We start from the raw sequence: 27,048 nt of genomic DNA, 5'->3' as shown, positions 1-27,048 counted from the left end.
TTTTATTGTGTTTTGATTTTGAATTTTTAAATGGGCTAACTTTATTTCCTTTTCAGATATTTTGCTGATGTACAGAAACACAACTGATTTATGTATGCTGACTTTATATCCTGCAACCTTAGTGAATTTATTAATTCCAACTTTTTTTTTTTTTTGGTGGAGTCTTAAAGCTTTTCTATATGTAAGATCACACACTCCTCACATAAAGACAATTTTAGTACTCCATTTCTGATTCAGATACCTTCTACTGTGTGTGGAGCGTATCATACACCATGATCAAGTGGGATTTATCCCTGGGATGTAAGGATGTTTCAATATGAACAGAACAATAAACGTGATGTAGTACACTAATAGAATGAACAATAGAAATCATATGATCATCTCAGTAGGTACAGAAAATATAACTGACAAAATATCATATCTTCTCATGGTAAAAACCTTCAACAAATTGGATACAGAAGGAACATACATCAACATAGTAAAGGCCACATATGACAAATCCACAGCTAACATCATACTCAACAGTAAAAGATTATAAGCTTTTTCTCTAAGATCAGGAGCAAGACAAGGGTGCCCACTCTCACCTTTCTTATCCAGCGGGGTACTGGAAGTCCTAACCCCAGGAATTAGGCAAGATAAAGAAATACTTACCTATTGTGTGATATTCAGCCAAGTCTAAAACAGAAACCATTACTCAAAATTCATCTTTACAATTAATAAGTAAATATATTTGATTAATAAATATATTTGTGTAAATTTAAGGCTTCTGGGGTGCCTGGCTGCACAGTTGGTTAAGTGTCTGACTCTTGATTTCGGTTCAGGTCATGATCTCCTGATTTGTGGGTTCAAGCCCCGCATCAGGTTCTCTGTTGATAGCTCAGAGCCTGCTTGGGATCCTCTTTATCCCTCTCTCTCTCTGCCCCTCCCCTGTTTATGCTCTCTTTCTCTCTCTCTCTCTCAAAATAAATAAAAACTTAAAAAAAAGTATACATTACACATATGCATTGTCAAGTATAATTAATATGTTAACTGTAAATAATATCTTTAAATTTTCTGTTTCTAAGTTAGAAATACACTTAATCTGTCCACATTTGAAAGTGAAGATCTAACTTGAATTTTATCTCCAATGAAACTAAAGTTTTCATATATATCTTCTACATATTTGAAAATTAAAATATACTTTAAATCTTTTTAATACCTCTGTAATCTTATGAGTCTTCATGAGCATAATGAGGAAAACTTACTCAATTTATAGCTAAATATAAGTATCATCATGTTTCTTAAAATAATTTATGAAGTTTATATTGTAATATGAATATAACAAGGCAGTAGTTGCTTGAATAATCCTTGATAACATGATGTAATATTCCCTATCCAGTAAAGTTGAAGAAAAACAAAATTTAGGATAAAAGACCTTTGAGTTGAGATGTCAGAATATTTCTCTACTGGATCTACAGGGAGGCACTAAAGTCAATGATTGAATCCAATAATCAAGCATAGGAAGTAAATAGACTGAGTTTAAGGCACTGGGTCTAGGTTCCATGGAAGTACATGCAGAGTGCCTGGTCATACTTCATGGACATTTGAAACTAGAAGTTGCTTTGGGGGCACCTGGATGGTTCAGTCAGTTCGTTGTCCGACTTTTGATTTCAGTTCAGGTCGGGCTCCGCACTGGTGGCTCAGAGCCTGCTTGAGAGTCTCTCCCTCTGCCTCTCCCCTGCCCACATTCTCTGTCTCTGTCAAAATAGATAAACAAACTTAAAAGAAGAAGAAGAAGAAGAAGAAGAAGAAGAAGAAGAAGAAGAAGAAGAAGTAGTTGTTGCTATTGGTTATTATAAAATCTGGAAGCAGCTTACCTGAGTACATATCCCAGTCTTTTCACTTATTAATTGAGTAACTTTGGGAAAGTTCAATGGCCTTTCTGTGCCTTAGTTTCCTCATCTGTAAGATGACAATAACAGTGCTTCATAAGGTATCTAAATTTAAAAACTTAAAAAAACTTAAAAAATATTTAGCACGCAGTAAATCTTCAGTGGATAGTGATAATAGTTTTACTGCATTATTATTATTGCTATTGCTATTATTATTTAGTAATAGCACCTTCTCATGATTTTCTACATCCAAAAAATACCTATCATTTGAAATTAAAGTTTGTCTAATGGTATCAAGATATTTTTTATTGCTAAACTAATAACACCCAAAAACTTTAAGTTTATACCAGAGGGAGGCAAAGTTGTTTCTCCTGATGACTTCATAGCTCTGTAATTGCTTTCCAGAGACACAAGAGTGTGAGCCTTGACCTGTGAATCAAAGCATAAAGTCGTCCTATTTATTCAATCTTTTATCTAAATGACATGAAAGGATCAATCAGGTAGAGGAGTGATTAAAGCTGTTTCTTTCTGTATATTTACCCAGAGGCAAAATCAATGAGCATCTCCAGTTAATAATAAAAAAAAGTGATAAATGAATAAATGATCACATACATTTTGAAGGAAGTATGTCTCTACCTTGAGGTAGTTGTCTGTCAATTATTGATAGACTGATTCCTGTACATGAATATTTTGAAGCATATCCTTAATGCTCCAACTTACAATGCAAACTTTTAAATTTACTTTTGAATAAGAAGCTGTCTTTTTGTCTCAACATTATTGGTGTAAAAAATGTCCTAAAGAAAGGCAAGGATATCAAAGCATATTGAACTTGTAAAACAAAATAGCTCAAAATGCTATCACTGAAAAGTCTCATTACCAAGTCAATCATGTGAAGGAGTGAACTCTACTTCCAAAAAACTCTTTCCTTTTCCCTAGTGTGGGACTGATTTTTAATATAAGCCCAGTGAAATTTTTACTGTAATCAAAACTAAATGTGATTCATCTCTGCAGGAAAAGATCAGGTAGAGTATGGAACAGTAGAAGAAGTGAAAGTGTGTAGTGATAGTTACCTCGGGTTCTTCTTTTTCTCTACTTTCATCTATTATAAATTGATTAATTATGTTTTATGTATTACCCTAATAAACAGCAACCTATGCTAAAGATAAAAATATTCCACATATTATATGTTAAAGACAGCAATAAAGTTTATGGGGCGCCTGGGTGGCTCAGTAGGTTGAGTGTCCGACTTCGGCTCAGGTCATTATCTCGCTGTCGTGAGTTCGAGCCCTGCGTTGGGCTCTGTGCTGACAGCATAGAGCTGTGTCTCCCTCTCTCTCCTCCGCAACCCTGCTTGTGCTCTGTCTCTCTCTGTCTTTCAAAAATGAATAAACATAAAAAAATTAAAAAATATATAATGAAATAAAATAAAATAAAATAAAAAGTCAGATAAGTTTCCGATCATGATTCAAAATACTAACGAATACTTTGAGACCTTGATTTCATTAACAATCAGACCTGAAATATATTATCCTGAAAACACTTTTAAAAACTCATTGTTTTAACCTGAGATATTATTTTAGTGTTACATTAATTCATGTCTCATTTTTTCTGGTCCTAATCATTAGAGGAATCTATTGTTATCTATATATTATATAAAATGCTTAAATTGTGTAGCATTGATCGACTTCATTGGGGGAAAATTTAATGGATACCAAGGATATAGCAGAAATGATTAGGCATGTTCCACTTCAGGAAATTCACTCCCCAGTGGCTTATGGCAATCCATGATTTTGGAAACTAATTGCGGTTGAAATAGTCTTCAGTATCTGCAAATTCCTTCAAGCCTTTCAGTCATGAGTATGATTAATGCTTAAATCATATACGATTTGCAATTAGGTATTACAATAAAATTTATTGAATATAGCTATTTTTCTTGAGAAAGTAAACATTGAAGTCATTTTTTAAAGATTTCAAAAGAAAATTAATAGATAAAAAGAAAGTGGAACAACAGAGAAATTGAGTGGGGCATTTTGAATGTTTACTCTGATATTTATCAATCCAAGAAGATATATCCTCTTGGGATGCAGTATCTTGGTGAGATAAGAAACAAAGATTTAAGACTGAGAGTTTAGACCTAGGGATGTTTTAGTTTCATCCATGAAAGTATATCTCATATGAATAAAAGAAAACAGAAAATAAATCTATCTGGGAGTCCCCACAACGTACAGGCAAAGCAAAGGCTAGATATAAAATTTGGTGATTTGGAGACAAAAATAGGCAATGGGAAAATGGATGTGTCGAATATTAGCAGTGAGAACCAGTCAGACTAGAGAAGCTAGAGAAGATATAGAGGAATCACAGATGATACCAGTTTTTTAGCCATACAACTGGATAGAGAGTGAACAGTTGAGAATCAGTTGAGTTGGAGAAGACATTGGTAGACTGCATTTTGATGGCCACTTTTTTAGTAGAGATAAACAGTACTTTTTGGACATGGTAATTTGACGATACCTATTAGTGATAAATACAATGAAAAGAATATGGGGAAGAATTTTGGTGACTACTGGAGGAGTGAATGCCAGCAAAGAAGACTGAGAAGGGATAGTGAAATAAGAAAAAAAAATCAAGAATATAGTATCCCAGAAGACAAAGAAAACAGTGATCATGGAAGGAAGGATGGGGATGGTAATCCGTTAAAATATTGCTCAATATTTACAAAAAGAAAGAGGGAGATTTCAGGACAATGAAAGTATTCTGTATGATAATATAATGGTTGATACATGTCATTATACATTTGTCCAATCCCCTAGGTTGAACAACACTAAGAGTGAACTCTGCACTGTGGGTGATAAGGCTGTGGCAATGTAGACTGATCAGTTTTAACAAATGGACCACTCTGGTGGGGGGATGGTGTTGATAATGAGGGAGGCTATGCATGCACGGGAGCAGAGAGTATATGGGAAATCTCTGTAACTTCTTTTTTTTTTTTAAGAATTTTTTAAAGTTTATTTATTTATTTTTACAGAAAGAATGAAAGGGTAGGGGCAGAGGGAGGGAGAGACAGAATTCCAAGCGGGTTCCAGGTTGTCAGCACAAAGCCAAATGCAGGGCTCAAAGTCATGAACCATGAAATCATGATCTGAGCCGAGGTCAACAGTTGGACACTTAACTGACTGAGCCACACAGACATCCCCAAATCTCTGTAACTTCTGATCTATATTGCTGTAAACCTAAATCTACTATTTTATTTATTTATTTATTTATTTGTTTTTGAGAGAGACAGAGAGAGAGAGAGAGAGAGAGAGAGAGAGACTGAGCCATCCAGGCACCGCCCCCCCCCCCCAAATCTACTCTTTAAAAACGCCTATTAAGAAATGAACACGATACATTGACTTTTAGCCTCAGCATGAAGGTGGCCAGTTGCAACCTTTTTCAGCAAAACTTTGTGGAAGAAATCCTGTTTGGAGTTGACTTAAAGATAGAAGAGGAAAAAGTAAACTGCAAACATGGATTATAAACATATCTTTTTAGAAACACTGTTGTGAGATGGATAATAGTTTGGAAGAGTTACCAAGGATGTAACAGGTTGTGTTAGATGTCTTTTGAAAATTAAATGTATTTCTTTGGAATGTGACACTGAATAGAAGCTTTCTATAAGGTAGAGGTGAGTATATAAGAGGGTTTAAAAATATGAATAGCAAACTTCTACAGAGCCCTTAAGGTCTGCTGGATACTACTCCAAATAGGCAGGTCCTCTTACCAGTGTTATGTTTACTGTTCGCTGTTTTGCTGAGAAAGAAATTGAATATAGAAATTGGAGACACTCAAGTTTATATGGCAGAACTGAGAGTAGAAACAGTGTATAATCTGAGACAAGAACACAAATAAGAAAAGATGGAGAGAGTATCTATTTATTAAATCCAAAGGATTGAGGGGGTCAGAATGAGAGTAGGCACAGAGAAGTGCATCTGACCAATTGTAGAGGGACATGAGACTAGAGGACACATCTTAAAATTTGCACCATGAAGTAAATTGAAGGTGCCATAGCCAAGCAAGAAGAAAAGATTTTAGAATGATCAGTATAAAGACGGTACTTTGAATTGTAATGGGAATAGGAGCAGAGAGATAAGAAAGGATATATATAGCTAGGGGTGCTTGGGTGGCTCAGTGGCTCAGTTGGAGCCAGTGTCCAACTTCGGCTCAGGTCATAATCTCATGGTTCCTATGTTCGAGCCCTGCATTGGGCTCTGTGCTGACAGCTCACAGCCTGGAAAATGCTTCGGATTCTGTGTCTTCCTCTCTCTCTGCCCCTGCCCTGCTCACACTCTGTCTCTGTCTCTGTCTCAAAAAAGTGAGTAAACATTAAACAAAAATAAAAAGAATATAGCTAAAAAGGAGCCGCAAGACTTGAGGACAGTGTTGATAGTTGTTTATGCGTGGATACTTTTAGAGGGTTACTTTCCTTCAAATTCCTGGCGTGCATTTACCTGAGTAAGACGCGTTCTCTCAAGGTGACTGGCCAGTACACACTGGACTGAAAAATATGAAGCAGAGAGATGTGAGTGATGCAAGGAAGCTACAAAGTATTGTGGAGCTTCCATAAAGTGAAGCAGTATATGAAAGCGGAGAAAAGTATTCAACGGAAATATTACCAGTTAAAATGGGCCTTAATTACTGCACGAGGATTTGATCACTAGTGATTAGGAGGAAGTGTATTGTAGATAGAGAAAGCATCTTTAGTACCTCATGAAGCCAATCATTCATCCATTCATTCATTCATGCAATGCATATTCATTGACCTATCAGTGCACAGCACTTTTAAAGTACCGTAAACTGGAGCATGCAAGCAAAATTATAATACCGACATAATTTGCAAGCATTACACAAAGGTCAATACCTTACAAATATCCAAATGATTATTTCAGACTTAAAAATCACATCCTAGAAAAGTCGGTGCAATAATATATAAAGCTAGATTTACACTGAAGAACATATAACAACATATATATAGCACACATAGTAGAAATACATTCATTTTATAAATGTAGTCAATATATCCAATATTTGCATGTATTTCAATACACTTTTTTTCAATACACTTTTAATGTATTCAGTTCCCCGAAAAAAATTGTCTTACCTACCTTATGCTTCTTTACTTATAAATATCATTAAATATGTAGTGTAATTTAAAAAAGCTAGATTTAACAAAGTATCTATTTACATAATAATCATTTAACATAAACGCATGCTTTTTATTGGGACCCTAGACGTTAAGTCTACTTACTATATCCTCCCTGATGTTTGAAACTGATTAATTTCAGCTGAGGTTTAGAAGCAAGTTTTTCCAATTATTTTCATTGTATTCAGTGCTTAATGACTTCAGTTTTTAAAATTAGATTGTTTAATAATCCACAAACAAGACTCACACTGCCTTACAGATTTATTTGCTTTCTGGTTTCATTTTACTTAAAACTTTTGTTTTATCGTATTTGACAGCACTTAACAATTAAAGAGACTATATTTTGACCTTGAATTCTTAAGGCAGTTGTGTAAAGTGACTCATCGTTGTTTCTGCGGGGAATAAGAACTTGTCTTGATTGCTGATTTGCCTTTTATATCATTTGATATTTTAGTATCTTGACATATTTTTGATTAAAAGTAAAAAAAATGTGCTGATGTGGAGAGATATACAAAAACAAGTTTTTTTTTTCAACGTTTGTTTTTGATCTGAGGAAAAGAAAAGAGGCTGAAGTTTTAAAGGATAACTTATACCTCCCAGATGTGCTAATTATAAACAAAAAAAAAGTAGCTAATTTTCTATTGTTTAAATATTTCCCAACAAGTTCTCAGGACAAATTAATTGATAAAACTTTAAGGATTATTTGGAAAATAAACATTAAGAAAAGGACAACCTCCATACCCAATGAACAAAAGAAATATTTTGTTTGCTTTTCAACAAACTTTCATTTGTAGAATAGTTTTTGATTTATAGAAAAATTCAGAAGCTATTACAGAATGTTTCTGTATACCCTTCACCCCGTATCCCCTATTATTAACATTTTATAAAATACGGTGCATTCATCACAATTAAGGAACAAATATTGATGCATTATTAATTAAATATGTATTGCCTTTTCAGATTAACTTAGGTTTTACCTGATGTCTTTTTTTCCTTTTCTAAGATCCTATCTAACACACAAATATTTAACAAATATTAAATAAAGTTAATGTAAAATAATATCGGGGCGCCTGGGTGGCTCAGTCGGTTAGGTGTCTGACTTCGGCTCAGGTCACGATTTCGCGGTCCGTGAGTTCGAGCCCCGCGTCGGGCTCTGTGCTGACAGCTCAGAGCCTGGAACCTGTTTCGGATTCTGTGTCTCCCTCTCTCTCTGACCCTCCCCCGTTCATGCTCTGTCTCTCGCTGTCTCAAATAAATAAATAAATAAATAAATAAATAAATAAATAAAAATAAATAATATTAGTATGCATTAACTTAATCTTTTCCCAAATATTTATGAAGTGCCTACCACATACTAAATCCCATTAGAAAATAAGTGAAAGAATGGTACAAATCTTTCTCTGAAGGAACTGATGCTCATTAACTCATAGGATACATCTAGATGAGATGTTATACAGCATTGAGTCCAATATCCACATTTAGAGACCAGGAAACTAAAGACCAGAGAATTCATGAGAGAACAAATGTCAGAATCTCCAAATCCTGAACCCTTGGTATAGCAGAAGAAAAAACATGTATTAAAAAATAGCAAAAGTAAAAATAAGTAGAAAAGAAACTATGATACAAGGGATAATGTGTTATATATTATAAGAAAATACTAATAATGCTATGTATGAATAAATTTTTTTTTTCATGTAAAGTAATTCAAAAGTCACTTCTACATTGTTTTGAAATTATTACTTTAGCACCCAAAGTGATGTCTTTGGTGTTAATAGAGATCAAAAAGGCACTAGAACTTGAAAATGTATTCAGATTAGCTAGTTGTTTAAAGAAATACATCACATTAGCTACCTACTAGAAAATCCTGTTTTTTGTCTCTAAAGGTTTTTCCCTATACATAGCTCCTGTCAAAATATTTCACATGTAATCACAAAACCTTGGCCAAATATCTCATACCTGTCTTCAATGTTTCCATTCCAAATAGTTTGCTAGCAACACTTATCAAATATTGAATAAGCAATATGCTAGAAAAATTGCAACACCTTCAGTAATCACCTGTTTCAAATAACATGGTCCCAAAATAGCAGTTAGTAGAATATGTGTAATTTTATAACTAGTGTGCTTGGCAGTAATACTAAAATCAACATTTGGCAATAAAGTCATTTCTAGCAATATGTGTTATTTTTATCAAAAACAATACCTTTATTATGTCTAAAGAATTTCTCATAAGCCATGGATTGGGACAGAAAATATGTAAGACTATGGTAGGCACCTTTATATATGGTGCTAATAATTAATTCTCCTCACTCTTGATTAAATACATTGTTCCTAAGTGTTCAACTCCTGAAGTCATTCAGTTCCCTTGGGGAAAGAGAAAATGGCAGAAGGGAACCATGTGTACTAATTCTGTTTCCAAGAAGGCAGCTTTAGAGCCAGATGGATCTTTCTGCCCCCAAGGGCCTTTTCCTTCTTGGGAGAACTTTCATCACTATTGATTTTTCTTTGAGGAAAAGAAGGCCCCTCTCAAAAATGTGTCCCTGATGCAAAGACCCATCTCTCTGTAGCCACAGTACTTAGGTTCCCAAATTAACACAGAAGAAAATGGAGATTTGTCTGTCTCAGTGGATCCCTTGTGACCATATTGTGACTGTATAGTGTGACTGCACAGTGCATGGATAAAGAAAGTTCTGTTTCAAGAGAGGGAGGAACAACTATGTAAAACAATGACACTAGGTCAGCTAATAAAGGCCAACCAATGTCCTTTGGATTTGTTGACATGGAAAACAACAAAAAGGGCGATTCAATGGCGTGGTGGAGGAGAGTCTATTTGTATTGGGGCTTGGAGGAGACTTGGTAGTGAGAAAACTGACCTCTTGAGTGCAGAATGCTCTGTCAAGAATGCTCTCTCTATTGATAGGGTGAAACCATAAAATGTGTTGTTGTTGTTTTCATTTTGGACATGAGAACACATTTAAATTGCAAAGGAAACACTCCAGTTGATTGTAGGAAATTAAACTGATATTCTGTGATTTACCATAAAACATGAAGTTCTCTCATATGTTTTTAAATGAATAAATAACTTATTTTACAAGCTAAAGATGATTATTAGCTTTGTTAGCATATACTGGACCTAGTGACTTGTTTCTAATGAATAAAATATGCCCAGTGAGACATAATATCACTTCCGTAATTACACTACAAAGCTCTGTGACTTCTGCTTGCTAGCTTTCTCTTTGTGGTGCCAATGTGTCTTGCTCTTTTCCATACTCTAATGAAGCAAGGGGCCATGTTGTAAATTGCTCTATAGAGTGGTCCACGTGACAGGGAATTGAGGGAGGTTTCGAGACAACAGCTTGTGAGGGACTGACCTCTTAGTTTGAAAACATCGGAGGAGCTAAACCCTGCCCATCATCAGGAGACTAAGCCAGAAAGAGGATCCAATCTAGCCTTGTGATGACTGCAGTTCACAGATTCATAGCTCACAGAAACTATGAGGTTATAAATGTGTGTTGTATTCTATCCGTAATTTTAGAGGTAATATGTTTCACAATAATAAACAACTAATAAATTGTTCTAATGAAAAACTTACGCTAGTGACAATGTTCATCATGACGTGCTGTGATGAAAACCTTTTTTTTCCTATTATTATTAGCACAGAATCAGTTGCCTTGGTCTATGTCACTCTTTCAAGAATCAGGAAAGGAATGAAGGTATAAAAAACTGAGTTGACAAATACCTTCTTTCCAAGGGGTATTTCCGTTTAAAAAGAAGAAGCTAGGGGCTCCTGGGTGGCTCAGTCGGTTAAGCGGCCGACTTCAGCTCGGGTCATGATCTCGCGGTCCGTAAGTTCGAGCTCTGTGCTGACAGCTCAGAGCCTGGAGCCTGTTTTGGATTCTGTGTCTCCCTCTCTCTGACCCTCCCCTGTTCATGCTCTGTCTCTCTCTGTCTCAAAAATAAACGTTAAAAAAATTTTTAAATATAAAAAAAAAATAAGAAGCTAACAGGAAAAACATTTTAAGTTCGATAAATATCATTAAAATTAAATTGCATTGAAAGCCACCCAATCTTCCTTCCAAGAACCAGCCAGCCAACCTTGATTGTGGAACACAAATGTTCTTTGAATTTTTTCTAAGGAGTAAAATAATTCTTGGAAGATGACAAAGGTTCTCTTCACTATGACAATGCCCATCTGCAAGTTATTTCAAGGTTCTGAATTCTCATCTCAGTGGAAAATTAATTATAAGAATATCTCAGCTTTTAATGGATTTTAAATGATCTAAAAACCTTTTCTGTATTTTTAATATATAATTCTTTTATATTAATAACAGAACAGATATGAGGAATAAACTTTATGAAGCATACAGCACATCAATAACTCTCCGTGTATTTGAAGTCTTATGCTTACATTTTTTAATGTATGCTATGAATAAGATTAATTTTCTCATAAGAAGCATTTGCAATCTAGCTGAAAATACTTAATAGAAATTTGTGTTATTTCTTTAGAATGAATGCTGACTAATTTTCCTATTCTCACTTATTTAGCATAACTCTTTGTTCAAAATTTATCTGAAAGTCATTTTCATAGCAATACTACAAATATTTCCAAGCATATGATGTTGCTTTGTTTGGTAATCTAAATTGCAAAATTGTTCTAATCAATGGCAGTGTTATATACAAAAGTTCCAAATAAGTTATGAAACACAAGAAAGCATTAAGGAGCATTTACAGTTAATAACAATTTGGTAAAAATGTGTTTTTGTTGGATGTTGCATATCTGCAACATTATATCAACAATAAAAGATTTCACCAAAAGTAGATGAAAATATAATTCAGAGAAATAATTGACTATGCAGTTTGACCATGTACCATCTGTACCTTATTTTTAACATCCAATAAAGTGAGGATAATATAATAATAGCTATCTCAAAGTATTATTCTAAGGAATAAATGAGTTACTGTAAGTAGAGTGTTTAAAAAGTGCCTGGCACATGTAAGGTGATATAGGTATCATCCATTATTATTTTTACCCTTTCTAGCTGTATAATTATGGTAAGGAAAATACAATTGTGTCATTTGGTGCAAATATGCATTCAGACATATTAGCCATGAAAATGATGTAACACATCAAAATGGTACATGCTGATCCATGTACAACTTGTTATATGGTTAACTTAGAGAGTAAAAAATACATGTATTTTATTCAACACATAATGATGATAGATAAATAGATTATAGATAGATAGATAGATAGATAGATAGGTGATAGATAGATAGATGAAAAATAGATAGAAGGCCTAACATACTCCAGAAAATTGTTGTGATAGAGTAGTGTATAAAAAACAATTAAAAACTGTTCCTCTTTTTGAGCTTATATTGCCATGCAAATGTATACAAAAGATAAGCAAATAAATACCTATAATGTATTCCAGATGATCATAAATGTTAACGGATATAGCAGGAAAGAAAGAAAATGAGGAACCAGCAGTAGGAGAGTGGGAAGGAAGACTACAGTTTTAAAGATTGATCAGCAAAAAGTCTTTGAAGAAGAAACATTTGGTCAAAGACAAGGGGTGAGGAGCAAGCCATGTGGATAAGGAAGAGGGCCCTTCAGACATAAGAAACTGTCTGTGCAAAGGCCCTGAGGTAGAGTGATATCTTGTATATTCCAAGAAATCTTAATAAAATATTTCACATTATAAATATAATTATAATGTGAATATCATGTATATGTATATATAATATATAATTATAATTTCAACCACAGTATCTTTGAAAATCTAATTGCTTTCCATGAGGATAAATTACTATATGCCGTTTCCACTGCTTAGATGAAACTGAGAAGGACTAACAAGTGTCTTCAATCATAACACATAAAAACTATCCGTAAAGGAGATCAGTCCCAGCTGTATCTATCTATTATTTTCTTATTTGGGTTTTATATCAGGTTTTAAAAGCAATATTGATATAGCTATGGGGAACATCTGGCCATGCAGTTGGAAGACTTAGAGGCAAATCTTATAATCAATGTAAATTTGAATAACTCTCTTCAGACTTAGAAGCTTTAGGATTTTTTTTATGCATTGTGATCCTAGTTAACATCGAGAGTTGTGGATGTGATTGAGACTTACATGTGAGAATACTTTGTGAACTGTTAGATGCTATATGAATATTACATGTGTATGTGTGTGAACACATGTGTGCTATGTATATGTATGTGGCACAATTAGATTTTACAGCATCCCAGAAAAATTTCCAGATTGTGCGAGGAAATTATATACTATGGGGTTTAAGAGGCCTGTATCTGTAGCCAGACATCCTGGGCTCAGGTCACATCTCTGCCACTTACTCCCTTTCTAATCTTGGACAGGTTTATCTTCTTAGGGCCTTCATTCCCTCACATGTAAACCACTTTCATTAATAATTTAATTAATACACATATAAAGTATTAGTACAGTTAGACCTTTGGTTGGTGTATGATTTGACTCTACTACTATTAGTTTTTAGTTTGAACAATTATTAGGTACTTCTCTGCTGTGGTTTGCTCAATTTTTCTCAAATATGGCCCTGTTAGGTTTTTCCGTTCTCTGTACTCTGGACAATATTTGTATACTTCTTCCATTTCCCAGAATGCTGAAAATGTCAGGCATGACATCAAGGCAGAGAGCCCAGAGAAAACAGGTTGTCACATTCTTGCCCCTGGAAACAATCAGGTTTCTGGGATAGGTGACAACTTCCCCTTTGGGTGACATCAGTGGGCAACACATATTACGTTTGCTTGTTTATCACTGGGTTTTCCCTGGTAGGCGATGAGTTCCTTAAGGGCATGAATCTTTTTAAATTTATCAGTGTAAACACAGGGTCCTTTTTAGCTACATGAGAGGAGTCAGAGGATTGAAAAAAAGGAGCCAGGCAGGGGTGAGGAAGAAAAGACTTGGAGGGAGAAGTGGAAATTGCAGAAATTTGCACTCATCTGTGAAGCACTGAAGCAAGAATGAAAAAAAAATATATATATATTGCTGACAATAATAATTCCCCAAAGGACTGAGGCAGAGTGTGTAAAAAAGACAGTAGGAATTTAAAGGTGCAGTGGTGGTAACATTAATAGTAAGAGTAGAAACAGTTGGTGTCAGTTTAAAAGGATTAATTGTTCCCTAATCTCTGAGGTCATTGGTGGTCCTGCTTACACTCAGATATGTTTGAAGCCATGGGAGTTTCTTCCTAGTGCTCTAAAAGTCAGCAGGGATATTTAAAATCATGAAAGAAAAATAAAAATTTATTTCTTAGGGAAACTTTGGTGATGTCACCAAATGAAAGAATGTGAAAGGCCATATTTACACTAAGGTATCTGGGATATGTCTATCTATCTATCTATCTATCTATCTATAATCTATCATCTGTCTATATAAATACCTATCTAAATATCTGTGTATGTGTGTATATCTATACACACACACATTATACATAAACAAAACCAACAACAAACCTTCAAGTGAGTTTTGACGTTAGGATCACCAAGTTCATCGTACTGGAGTTTCCTTGAAAAAATCTACAGCAATGTAGGTATGGAAATTAATGGTTGACAACATTGGTCAGAAAAACCAGTGATTCTCTTGATTCTCTCAATGATAGATGAAGGAGATAATCTGGTTCAAAACTGAAGAGTTAACAGTTTGGTTTGTTTGTTATTCGAAAGCTTGAGGAAGATCATAGTGTCAAGATGTCATGACCATGAAGACAAGTTATGTAAGAATAATCTTAGATTTAATGGTATTAGAAGCGTTCCGAGCATTCCCTCAGTTCTGCAAAGATATTAAATAATGTGTCTTGTTAAGTCATACAGGACATATTCAATCATCTGCAAACAGCAGGGAAGAGTTTTTTAGTATTATAATGATGATTCATAATGAAGGTATTAGGATGTCTTCAACTTTGATATCTCTCTCTATAGATAGATACATAGATGCAAAGAAGAAATACAGTGGTGGAATTCTGGGGATCAGACAAACCAGTTTTTGACTACATCTTTATACTAAATTCTCCCATTTTCAAAGGAATTCTTTAATATATAAGTTATTTTATTTGATACAATGAAATATAATTTATTATAGAACATTTAATATACAAAACAGTAATTATTGCTCTTTTAATTTGATTCTAATATTAAAACATCAATGCTTACTTTGTTATGAATCCACAGATACTTAAAACAGAGGGCGAAAACCAGTTAGATATTTGTGTATTGACATATGATCTTACATGATTTGGGGGATTGATAAGAAAATTGGAATTTACCAACATCATCACCATTTTAAAAAGAATGTCATAAAAACTACTTAGAGAAAGAAGTGTGTCTAGCTACCAAAAAAAAATGCTCAAAAATGTATTGTTTCAGAGTAAAATTAAGACAACCTTGTATCAACAGGAACAAACAAAGACATTTTCTGCTATGCCTTGCTACTTGAAAACTTCCACTAATCTATATGCCCCATAAGATAAAAATCAAGGGCTGATGGATGTTGCAGGGTCATGGGTGAGTCTGTAGAACCTTTTGTCACCAGCTTTCTCACTCCTTGGTTCCCAGGGTTAGCCTGGTCATTTGCCATTGCTGAGATCATGGCTCTAAATAGAGGGACCCGCTCTGTGACTCCTGGGTCCCTCTACCTCATGTGTTGGTGTGACCTTGATAGTGCAACAGGCTCTGGACTCCTGAAGCTCTGGCGTGAATTTAAGAAGATTTTGTTTGTGTATGGCATAGAGGATTAATTCTTCCTCCTCTACTATGAATAAAGAACCTAATATTCTCTCACATTAGTTAACCAGTTACGAGATCCACCAAAAGATCTACTAAGTAGAAGAACCATTGTCTACGATGTCGTGGATGTCTGCCTGACCTTATTTTACTTATGGACCTTCCCAACCCCTCTGTTGTCCATTTGGCTTTGTTTGCTCGTCAGTACTTGGCAGAATGCCACGCTAACAGAGAAAAGATGGACAGAGAACTGGGGATGATGCTAAGTTTGCAAAATATTATACAGAAGACTACAATTCCAGGAGAAACAAAACTGCTGGCTTCTGAAATGTATGACATTCTTCATGAGGTCTTTCAAGATGGCAGATGGTGTTGGTTTAAAATAAATGAATTCATGTAGAAGGAAAGCTCAGTTTTTGTTTTGTTTTGTTTTGTTTTTTTTCTGGGAACTACAAGCAAATGCTCCAAAGCAGTGGTTTTGCACATAGATGGTCTTGGTAATAAGTCTTGGAGAAATCTCTGTGAAGAGACTTTGTTATAAATGAAAGGTGTTATTAAGCTTTACTTTTCAAATGGCTGTTCAGAGATGCATGTTGCAGGTCCATTCAGATTTGAAAGCAGACACTTTGGCATCAACAATAGTATCAACCAAGGATATGAAGGCTCAGCGAGTTGGGTGAAAAGTGAGATTGGAGAAGAGATGCTGGTCCCAATCTGAGATAAGCCTGTGGAAATAGAGTCCCACAAAGGAGCAGAACAGCTCAGTGTCCCGGGTGGGCTTACTCCTGGAGGACGGAGCCAATTAACTGAGCACAGCTGCAAACTTTGCATACAGGTCATTTTCCTGATGACTCCAGTTTGGGTCTCAAAGACTGCGTGAATCAAGAAGGGTCCAGGTTTCCATTGTAGTGGTGAACTGTCAAGTGCAATCTGCAACACGTTATCATGAAAAGTTTTTAGACTCCATGGTTGCATATGCTGCATTTTACACTTTATTGGACATTTTCCCCCAATCAGTGGTAAAAAGGACAAATGCTACAGGTGGACTTGCTTTGCTTATGAGGGTCTTATAGCAGTTAAGGCAACAGCAACTGCATTTTTTTTTGAAATATATTGTAAAATAATAATAGGTAACATAGTTTAAAAAAAGTAAGAAAAATAAAACCCACTTCATTACTTCTGTACATGGAATAGTATCTAGAACATAAAAATATCTAATAAATATGTATCTAAATATGTATCTAATAAGTATCTAATAAATATGTATTCTCTAAATACAATTATAGTAAGAATATGAAAATGCATTCATTGAAATAAGTAAGTGCTTACTATGCACCCATTATTATTCATAATGATCAAGAATTCATACAGATGCAAGTGAAATGATTTAGTTTTAATGTAGGAGAAACTTGCATTTGGGCCAAGGGCACAGTATATGAATAATACAGTTGGAGATATCATTTGAGAATTCTTACCGTATGTGATAATAAATCCCAGATAAGAGGAAGGAAAATAATTTCTCCAACTATTTTAAACATAACACATTCTTTTTTGTTACAAGTAATTAGGTAATTGAAGAACCTTTGAAACAGCTAGAGAAGCAGAGTCTAGGCTTGTCCTCAAGAACAATTGCTAAACGATACTACATACAGACTAGAGCAACATGGGAGCTTCCATATCTGCACTAAACAGGAATGACAGGAACTAGGAAGAATTGTTGAATTCAAGAACATAGCACTCTAGTTGTAAATCAAAAATCTGGAAGCTATAGAACTATAACAGCTGTCTGTCACCCATGAAGACAGTGAATGGACATCCGAACACTTCAGTAGAGAACCTAATATCTTCAGCATGGACATTAACTGTAGAATGGTACTCTTTATTACCTTCAACCTTCAAATCTCAGTAAACATACCCAACTGGCAGTCCCTCGTCTCCAACCAAAACTCTACACACTAAGAATTAGGTCCATGGGGTTTAACTTTCCAGCCTATGTATCACAGGTAAGCAGACTGCAAGAAAGTTGAATGGAGACCACAGACCAATCCACAAATATATGGTGGCCCCACTTTTGATTATGTCTCTCTAAAAACCTTTCGCCCACACTTGTACATTCCAACAATAATGATAACATCAACAACAAATTTCCGTCAAACACATAATAGTCAGCAGGGAGAGTTTCTAAGCTTTAATTATTCATTCTGTAGTATAAAAATATATAGAACTAGGGGCGCCTGCGTGGGTCCATCGGTTGAGCATCCAACTTCGGCTCAGGTCATGATCGCAAGGTCTGTGAGTTCAAGCCCCGTGTCCGGCTCTGTGCTGACAGTTGGGAGCCTGGAGCCTGCTTCAGAGTCTGTGTCTCCCTCTCTCTCTGCCCCTCCCCCGTTCATGCTCTGTCTCTCTCTGTCTCAATAATAAATAAACATTAAAAAAATAAATTAAAATATATATATATAGATCTAATTATAGCAAATACATTGTCAATTTCTCGTACACAAAACTGTCACATATTAAATGACTTGTAGTACTAGGCATTGTTTAAATAATTTGATCTAATGTTTAGAAAAGTAAGTAACACTATATATTGGTTGAAGTTACAAACATATTTAGCAGCAAAGCACTCAAGTGGTACAAAATGGGAAAACAAATTATAATTTTTAAATAATTACCATTTGTTTTGCTCTTATACTCCAGGGATATCATCTATATAGGTACTAGTGTCATGACCTCAGCCTTGGTCATGACCTCTGTCCCAGGCTTACTTCTCCCCCATGTTGATTGCCCCCTACTTGCTTGGAACTATTCTGTGTGCTTAGGATAGGTCATGGAACAAAAATACAAAAACTGCCACCCTAGTGTAACTTTCACTTGGGAGAAAGATTTAACGAATAATAAAATAAATAAGTAAAGTGCAGAGTATATTTGGAGATGATGTAAAAAAAAGTAAAGTGTACAACATGAAGTAAACATGGGGGTGCAGGAGGTGGGACTGGGTTGCAGTGTTGAACAGGGTAATAAGGTTTCAGGGGAGGCCTTACTGAGAAGGTGAGCCTTCAGCAAAGGTAAGTGCTTGAGGGAGTTATCTAGAGAAAGAGAACCCAGGTGGAGGAATAGGTCAAGTAAATGTCTTATGTATTTACAGACAAACAAGAAGGCCAAAATGACTACAGGAAAGAGAATTGAGGTAAGCAGGAGAAGGAGATTAGAATAGATAGGTGTTAGGGACCCATCTTGAAAAGGACTTGAGGCCAGCCAGTATGTGTACTTTGGTTTTTATTCCAAGAGGAATAGAGAGTAAAAGGAGGGTTGTTTTTTTTTTTTTTTTTTTTTTTTTTTTTTTTTTTTTTATACTAGATAAATGGCCTATTTTCACAGACAAACATTTTTCGGTGATAGCACCTTGATTCCTGATAAAATATTGGAGAATGTGGCTCATAATTAAAGATTTACCTAGCATAACCCTGGTCAAACTGGACTACAGAGTGTTTTCCAAAGGAAGTTTGCCCCTTATACCTGTGCCATGAGGAAGCAGATAAGATTCATGTTCTTTCTGGGAGACTGGACACCCAGATTATAAAGAAAAATGAGAAAAGAAAAGAAGAGAAAGGGAAAGCATGGGAATGAGGAGGTGGTCTCTTGTGAAGTTGTTTCTTTCCAAACTTTCTAATCAGATGAAAGAAGTGAACGAGGGGCATAGATCAATCTGGAGTGTTCTGTGGGGAGCTCTCCAAAATAGAACAGAATATCAAGATCAGGAAGAAATCTTTCTGTCCAGCAGGTCCATTCTTGTCCATTCTTCTGCCTCACAAAAAGGAGCCTATCCTGTTGGTTATTCAGTTGAGTTGGTCATTCTAATTCAAGTGAGTGCTACGTGGCCTTTTGGCCATACCTAAACTCCATTTTTGAGGCCAGTTTTAAACAGTCATGGCTGCTTAATCTACATTAATCTGACTTCTCATTTCTCAGTTGCTTGTAAATTAAGATGGGGTATTATTCGTTAATTATTGAAACCTGAACAAAATGAAAGCATCAGTGATCAAAAGTAGTTGGGGGTGGGAAACTCCAAAAGTATTGGGGGCAGAAGGTGTCATTTGGAAGAGACAAGAAAGAAGTGCTTCTCCTCCAATAGGAAATAATGCCCTCCAGAAGAGGGCATCATTGCCAACTCATTAATTACAGACATTTGGGTTCTATGGATACAATACTTGCATTGAGTTCTCAAGGCAACGGCATCTGAATTTTCCCAACATCAAAGGTGCCACCTGGATTAGGTGGAAGCAGCAGATGTACCAAATACCTAAATATATGAAGACACATCTCTTTTGAACTGGGAAGCATAGGCCACATGAGATAAAAGGAGAGATGAGAGTCGCTTCAGGAGTCTTTATGATATTTTGAAAAGCATGATGAAACTAGGTTGGGAAAACAGGAAAAGCTGTCATTAAAATTCTAGACACCTAATAAATTTTTTGGCTGTCACCACTCAAGTGGTCACCAAAGAGTAATTAAAAGATTTCATTTGCAGTGAGCACAAAAGTTTGAAATTTGAGGCATATGTTGGAACGAGCCCATTTTAAGTGGAAAAAAGCAACTTATTTGTAACAGGCATAGAAGTGTTAACCTGATACAGAGAAAAATCTCCAGAAATATGTCTTGTAATTTGTCTTTAGAAAAGAATGGAGTATATGTAGAAAAATAAGTTGGAATAAAATAGAGAAGGGAAAACATCCTTTCTACACTTTATTATTTTTAAAATATAATTTATTGTCAAGTTAGGTAACATAGAGTATATACAGTGTGCTTTTGGTTTCGGGGGTAGATTCTGTGATTCATCGCTTACATGCAACACCCAGTGCCATCCCAACAAGTGCCTCCTTTCTACACTTTAAATGGATTCTTAATTCTAAAGGCCTACAATGGAGTTTCAGAATATATGTGTTTTTGTTTGAGTGTTTTGCTCTTGGGATAATTCCTTGGATATTAATGTGGAAGGAATATCTATGTTCACTTGAAGCAGAAAGATTAGGATTGGATAACACTTACAGAGTTAAAGTTATTTCAGTTTAATGATTCTCAAACTTCTGTGTGCAAAGGAATGATCCAAGAACTTCCTCAAATGCAGATCCTAAAGCTTTAGCCCCAGGGATCCAGATTCTTTTGAACTGGGATAAGGCACTGGTATTGTAATGAGCTGAACCCATGAATCTAATGATTCGGATGTGTATGGCCCAACACATGTGGAACAGTGCTGTAGTAGTCTAAAGTGGAAGTGATGAGACCTTGAACTTGAAGATGGCAGTAAAAATGAAAAGAAGAACACAAACCAAGAAGATATGTTGAGCGTTCCACTGTCAAGGTTGTCTATGTAAGGGTAAGTACTCACGAGGAGTTCTAACAACACAAGCCCTGGCAGTGAAGGGAATGCTGTCATTTTTAATGCAAATAAAAACTTAAAGAGAACTACATTGCAGAGCAGGGAGATAAATTTTGATGTACGACAGCTAGAGTTTAAGATGGCATGAGGAAAGTGAAATAGAGGTATGCCCACTAATTGACTGCTTTGGGGCCAGGGAGAGTGATGGCAGCGAGAGACTTCCATCCAGCAATCTTGTGCATGGGGTTACCAAGTGAAATTGTAAATGGAGACAAAGGAACTTGAAGCTTAGAGAATCCATAAGGTGAATGGGGAGACTGGGGAAAGTGAAGGCTTCGACCTAGTCATGAAAATCATGTCTTCCCTGAGAAGTGAGCCTTGGGATAAAATTAAAAGGTGGGGCGGGGATTAATTTGGAGAAGAAGAAAAGAGCATAATCCAAGCAGAGGCCATAGGCTCTGGGAAAACCCAGGGACAGAGGGGATGGGAAAACCACTGCTTGAGGAGCATCTTCAAGGGCTAGGACAAAGCCACGTTCTGAGGGCTTTGGTCTTTGTAGAGCAAGTAAAATATTTTTTTTTTTCTTTACTGCAAAAGTAATGAGAAACCACAGGAGGGTTTTTAAGGAAGGAGTGTCCAAGAACATGATGCTGAAGACCTGCCATAATATACACTCATAATTTTGGAACAGAGATATACTACACTCCTAATTCCAGCCTGCTGTTGCTTCCCCAAATACAGGACAGCTGAATGGACCATGAAGAGTCTACCTTGCTGAGGGCCGATTCCCGACTTCACCTTCATTGTGTTAACTGGGGGAAGTTACATGATTTGGTGTTTATTGACATTGGTTTCATATTAGCACCCCGAAAGGGGCCTTAAAAAATGCCAGTGTCTCTCCCCACCTGCCAGAGAGTCTAAATTCAAGCCCTGGAGGTATTTTTAAATCATCTTCAGGTGCTTCTAATGTGTCTCCAAGTTGAGACCCATTGACTGTAGCTCAATGTCCCTGATTCCTCCTCTCTGAAGATGAGTTGATCATAATAGTGCCTCAACCTTGGAGATGCTGTGAGAGAATGCTATGAGATGATGTCCGAAAAACAGTTAGCATACACCTGGGCATGCAGGAAGACTTAAATGTGCACCCACCATTGTCGCGGTCGCTTACTAGAGCCATTCTCATTGTTGCACAGATCCTTTCACATAGCGGATCCTTGAAACAGCTTTGTATTCAGCTTCCAGTTACAGAAGACCCCTGGTTTGATGTGTGGTGAGGTCTTCCTGCTTTCTGTTGATAGACACAGAAAAAATGTGCTTGCATCACTTTCTCCAGATGCATGTCCTCAAAATTATTTATGTTGTTTCTTTACCATTCCTTCCTGAATACAAATTCCTTCTCTCCTCCCCCGTCAGGAATCAGCCGTCCTCATCAGCGTTAAAACACAAAAAAACAACCAAATAAAACAAAACAAAACAACAAGCAAATAAAACTAACAGCAACAAAAATCTTTATTTGGAAGGAGGGTGGATCTTTAAATGCCAGTGCAGATGAAATTTAGAAACATCGAGCATAGTTACTGATGAGATGCCTGTCTTTAAAATAGGAAACGAATTGGGCTATGCAGAATTAATTGTAGAATCAAATTTTTAAGGGGCACCATTTCATTCTCTAAAGAAGTGCCTACTAGGAAATGGTGACTGAAGCTGACTGAAGCTACTTTATAACCTCCATTCTTGAGTTCTTAGGTAATATACACCTTCGAACTTGGTGGTCTGAGTAAATTGTGGATCATGGCAGGCTGCATTTTCCTGCCTGACTTTGGTTCCTGTATTGATTCACTGTTAAGAGGTTGTACTTAGTCCCTAGGTCTATCTTCACAATTTGTTATATACTATGATCCATCATCCCGTTAGCACTTAAGAATTTATTTTCTATTATTCGTGCTTCCTCAAATGTTCTCTCGCTAAGTCGCGTATGTCCGCAAGAGTAACTTTCTTGAGGTCAGAGACAGTCTTCAGGTTGAGGCTGGGTTAAGAGAGCTGGTCATGTAGCACAAGCACCATTTTAGAAAGTGTACAAGACCTAGGATTAATGTATTATTTTGTCCTTAACAGTTATTTGTTAAACAACCTTGACGCATGTCTTCTCCAATGAGTAGAAGATAGCAACATGACACGAATTAAAATGATCATAATGCTGACCAGAGTTCCACTAAGCTTCCGCACCTTCTTTGCTCCCGTCAGTTACATGAACGTGCTGAGTTTTGTTCCTTTCAGTACAATGCTTAGCCACAAACATTACTAGCTAATCATTTTGTCAGATGGAAGCTAACTCACAAGGAAAATGCAAAATGTGGAAAGAAAATGTATCCAAATATCAAAACATGAAAAAGTAATGCCAAAAAAAAATAAATTTTATCACTAAACACACGAAGTTGTAAATGCTATCTATAACATGATTAAATATGTTGATACCCTAATGTATCTTTGCTGTGCAATTGATTTCTTATATTACATGAAGAGTAGGAAAACTTGATATGGAAATGGAAGAAGAGATAAAGATGTTGGAAATCTTGGGGGAGGCATTTTTTCCATCCATCAAGATATAAACACTAACACTTCATTAAAATTGTATAAAAATATACAATGTATTTAACCACAACCATTATTTTCCACTTGGCCTAGTGCTATAGCTTTTGCAGCGATTCAGTCTGACAAGAGCAATAGAATTAAGTGTCTCTAGCTTCCAAAATTATGCTTTATTGTTCCAATGTCGAAAAATTCTCAGTATGATGAGCATTTACTGTTTTTACTAACAGTGTTTATTTGAATTTCACTTCAGGCACCAAAACACTGTGTTAGGAGCTCTTTGAAGGACAAGAGGCTGGGTTTTTTGGTTTTTTTTTTTTCCTCTAAAATACCATACTGTCCACAGAGCACTCATCTCTGAGTTTTTCAATGCAGGTTTTCCTGGATCTACTTTTAAAGAAATGGCTAGGTGAACTGACATGCGAAAAAGCTGTTACTACTTTCTGGGACATTGAAACATTCCCATCAAACAGCTTCTAAAAACGTAAGTGGAAAGAACAAAAACAAAAACAAAAGAAACAAAAACAAAGACAAAGAAATGCAGTGGTGGAGGTAAAGACTACCTGCAAGAGAATATTAACATTTAACAAACATTTAATGAGCATTTAACGAACAGTGCCACTTAGGCACTTAGTTTCTTTTCCTTTTTACTTTAAATTCCACTTCGTTTCTATCTCATGTGAGTCTGAAAATGACTATGTAAGTTAGATTTAAGTGTCTCTATTTTTAAAATAAGGAAAATAAAGCCCCACAGATGGTAAGTAACTTCCCCCATCATCACCCAGTTGGACAGTGACCACCTCAGAACCCAAAACTACCCTTCAGATGACAGAGACTTTACTCAGCAGACATTTCTGTGCCATCTTGTTGGTTCCACTCTTTCTAGGGGCTAAATGTTTTCCTGCTGTAGTCTGCATTTTCAAGATAAAATATCTCGACTTGAATTTGTAAAAATTCACCCAAGAAGGAGTGTGTTTTTCATATCATTCTGCTGGAGGCTTTAAAGCTTAATAAGTTTGCAAACTCAGAATGTAAAATTTCTCTCCTGGTTTTTTTCTTCCATCTATTTTGAGGCGATGACCAATAAGAATGTTCGCTGCAATCTTTGGAATAATAAGTGTATCCAAAAGTAGTATCACAAAATTCCAGAATGTTTGAGTTGAAAGAGACCTTGGAGATTGTTGGATCTGAAACACTAAATCTGCATGTGAGGAAATTGGAAGCTGAGCCTCACTGAAGAGAAATAACTCCTTCACAGTAGGTCTTAATCTAGTCACAGAGCTAATTAGTATAAAAACCAGAATTAAAACCCACGTCCCCTAGCACTTGGTGCTTTTTTTTCACTGTATTATGAATAATCCTACAAGTGAAGAATTAGTTTACCAATGTCTTTATATTCCTGAGCCAGTTTTAAAATATCTGCTCTATTTAATTAAGTTATAGCACTCCTTAAAATAATAAGCCAAATTTAACTTGTTTCTAACTTGGGAATTTAAACCAGAGTGCTGAATTGGGCTCTGTGTGCTTGTGTATTCTCAATTAAAGTAACCTGATTGTTCTAGAAGTCTTATTGTTTTCACCAGGCTGAAACTTGACTTCAGTTGATTTCAATGTGATCCATTTAGGCAATATTCGCTTCAGTCATTTGATATATAATTATTGCCACTTGATTTATCAATCTCATTGTAAAGTGCCCAATTCTAGTAGAATGGACAGAAGAAGTTTTCAATTGAACATAGGGAAATAAGCTAAAATTACTCAGCTCTGCAGAAGCTAATTCAGGACCATGTGAAATCACTTCATATTTTATGTTCAAACACATTCACCTACCAAAAGCTTAGTCCTTTTAAAAAAGAATAAATTTTTATTCATTTTCTCTACGAATACTAAATTGCTTTCGAAAAAACACATGTGTTCTCACTGCACAATCGAAAATTACTAATTTCTCACTTACATAGATTTCTTAGAACATCTGATATATTTTTTATTCCCTCTATGAGCAATAACATTGTAAATTGAGCTGTTAAAATGATTCATGCTTAGGCCAGCAAAAAAGAACAGTAAGTGGCTCTGAATCTTTCATAAATGCTGCAGAAAAGATTTCGGTCTGTGCTTGCCCCTAACCCCTGCTATTTGGTGTCATAATGCATCATTACATACTGATGTTTGCTCTTGTGCAAGTCAGCAAAAAAAAAAGGATTACATCGTGTAGGCTGGTCCCTTTCCTTGAATTAACGGTGTCACTTTTGATTTGTTATGTTATTGGACCATGTTTTAGGACCTCTTAACATTGACAGCTGTGACACAAATATATATAGTCGTCCCCAGAGGTTTGCTATTTTGTAATCTGCATGCTAAACCTTTTAAATGTTTTTATTCGGATAAAGTTAGTTTAAAAAAATAAATGAATGCTTGAAAGAGAAAGAAATTGTTGATGTGCCCTCCAATGAGTGTGTTCTCTGTTGTCATCTCTTTGTGGAAACTGTGGTAGAAAGAGTTATTTTCTGGGCTTAGTTATAAAAGAAAATGGATACAAAACTGGGTATGAAATGGCCTTAATTAGTATACAGACTACTAATCCTTTCCATTATTGTTTATTCTCTACTGGCTAGGTCCAGTGTCTGGTTCACATTTTGTCTAAATAACTTCACTGACGTGGAATTCACAGCCATCACTGGCAGATCTAACCACGAAACTATTTCCCATAAGTGTTCAAATATTCTACATATAGGTTTATTCTTTGACCCCAAAAGATGTCACCTGGGAAAACTACATAAACCAGTCATGTACATAGTAAATGCATTTGCCTAATATACTCCGGGCAGGTAATCTAGTATTTTAATAGTCTCAATTCTACAGGAAACACCCAATGTGATTTTCCTATTTAAATAGATTCATTTATTAAATACTTACTGGGTTATAACGCTGCTCTAGGCTCTAGGGTAAGCCCTGGGTATTTGAAGGAGATTAAGATACAGTTCTTGTCCTCAACAACTTCACAGTCTTATGGGAAGACAAAAGTGAGTAAATGTACTGCTTAAGAGAATAGATAAAGGAGGGAATTAGAAACTCCTGGATTCAAGTCCAAATTCTGCTACGTGCTTGCCAAATGATTTGGAACGTGTGTGTATATGTTTTTGCGTGCACGGAGATATGTTTGTGTTAGAAGGGATCATGTATTTAAAGGCTTAGCACAGTTAAACTGAAACTCGGTGATAAAACCAGTAAGAGGTTGATGTGAAAGTCATCTACATTCCAAAGTTCATGAACTAAACTAAGAGAA

At 35.7% G+C, this 27,048-nt stretch overlaps 1 pseudogene; it reads left to right on the top strand.

Annotated features, from left to right (window-relative positions):
- Positions 1–5,277: 5,277 nt before the first annotated feature.
- On the top strand, positions 5,278–16,647 carry LOC106983360 (armadillo repeat-containing protein 1-like; annotated as a pseudogene).
- Positions 16,648–27,048: the final 10,401 nt, after the last annotated feature.

Source organism: Acinonyx jubatus, chromosome B1 (genome assembly GCF_027475565.1).
Source record: "Acinonyx jubatus isolate Ajub_Pintada_27869175 chromosome B1, VMU_Ajub_asm_v1.0, whole genome shotgun sequence".
NCBI lineage: Eukaryota > Metazoa > Chordata > Mammalia > Carnivora > Felidae > Acinonyx > Acinonyx jubatus.
Note: the sequence above shows the minus strand (reverse complement) of the source record. Positions and strands in the feature narration are given on the sequence as shown.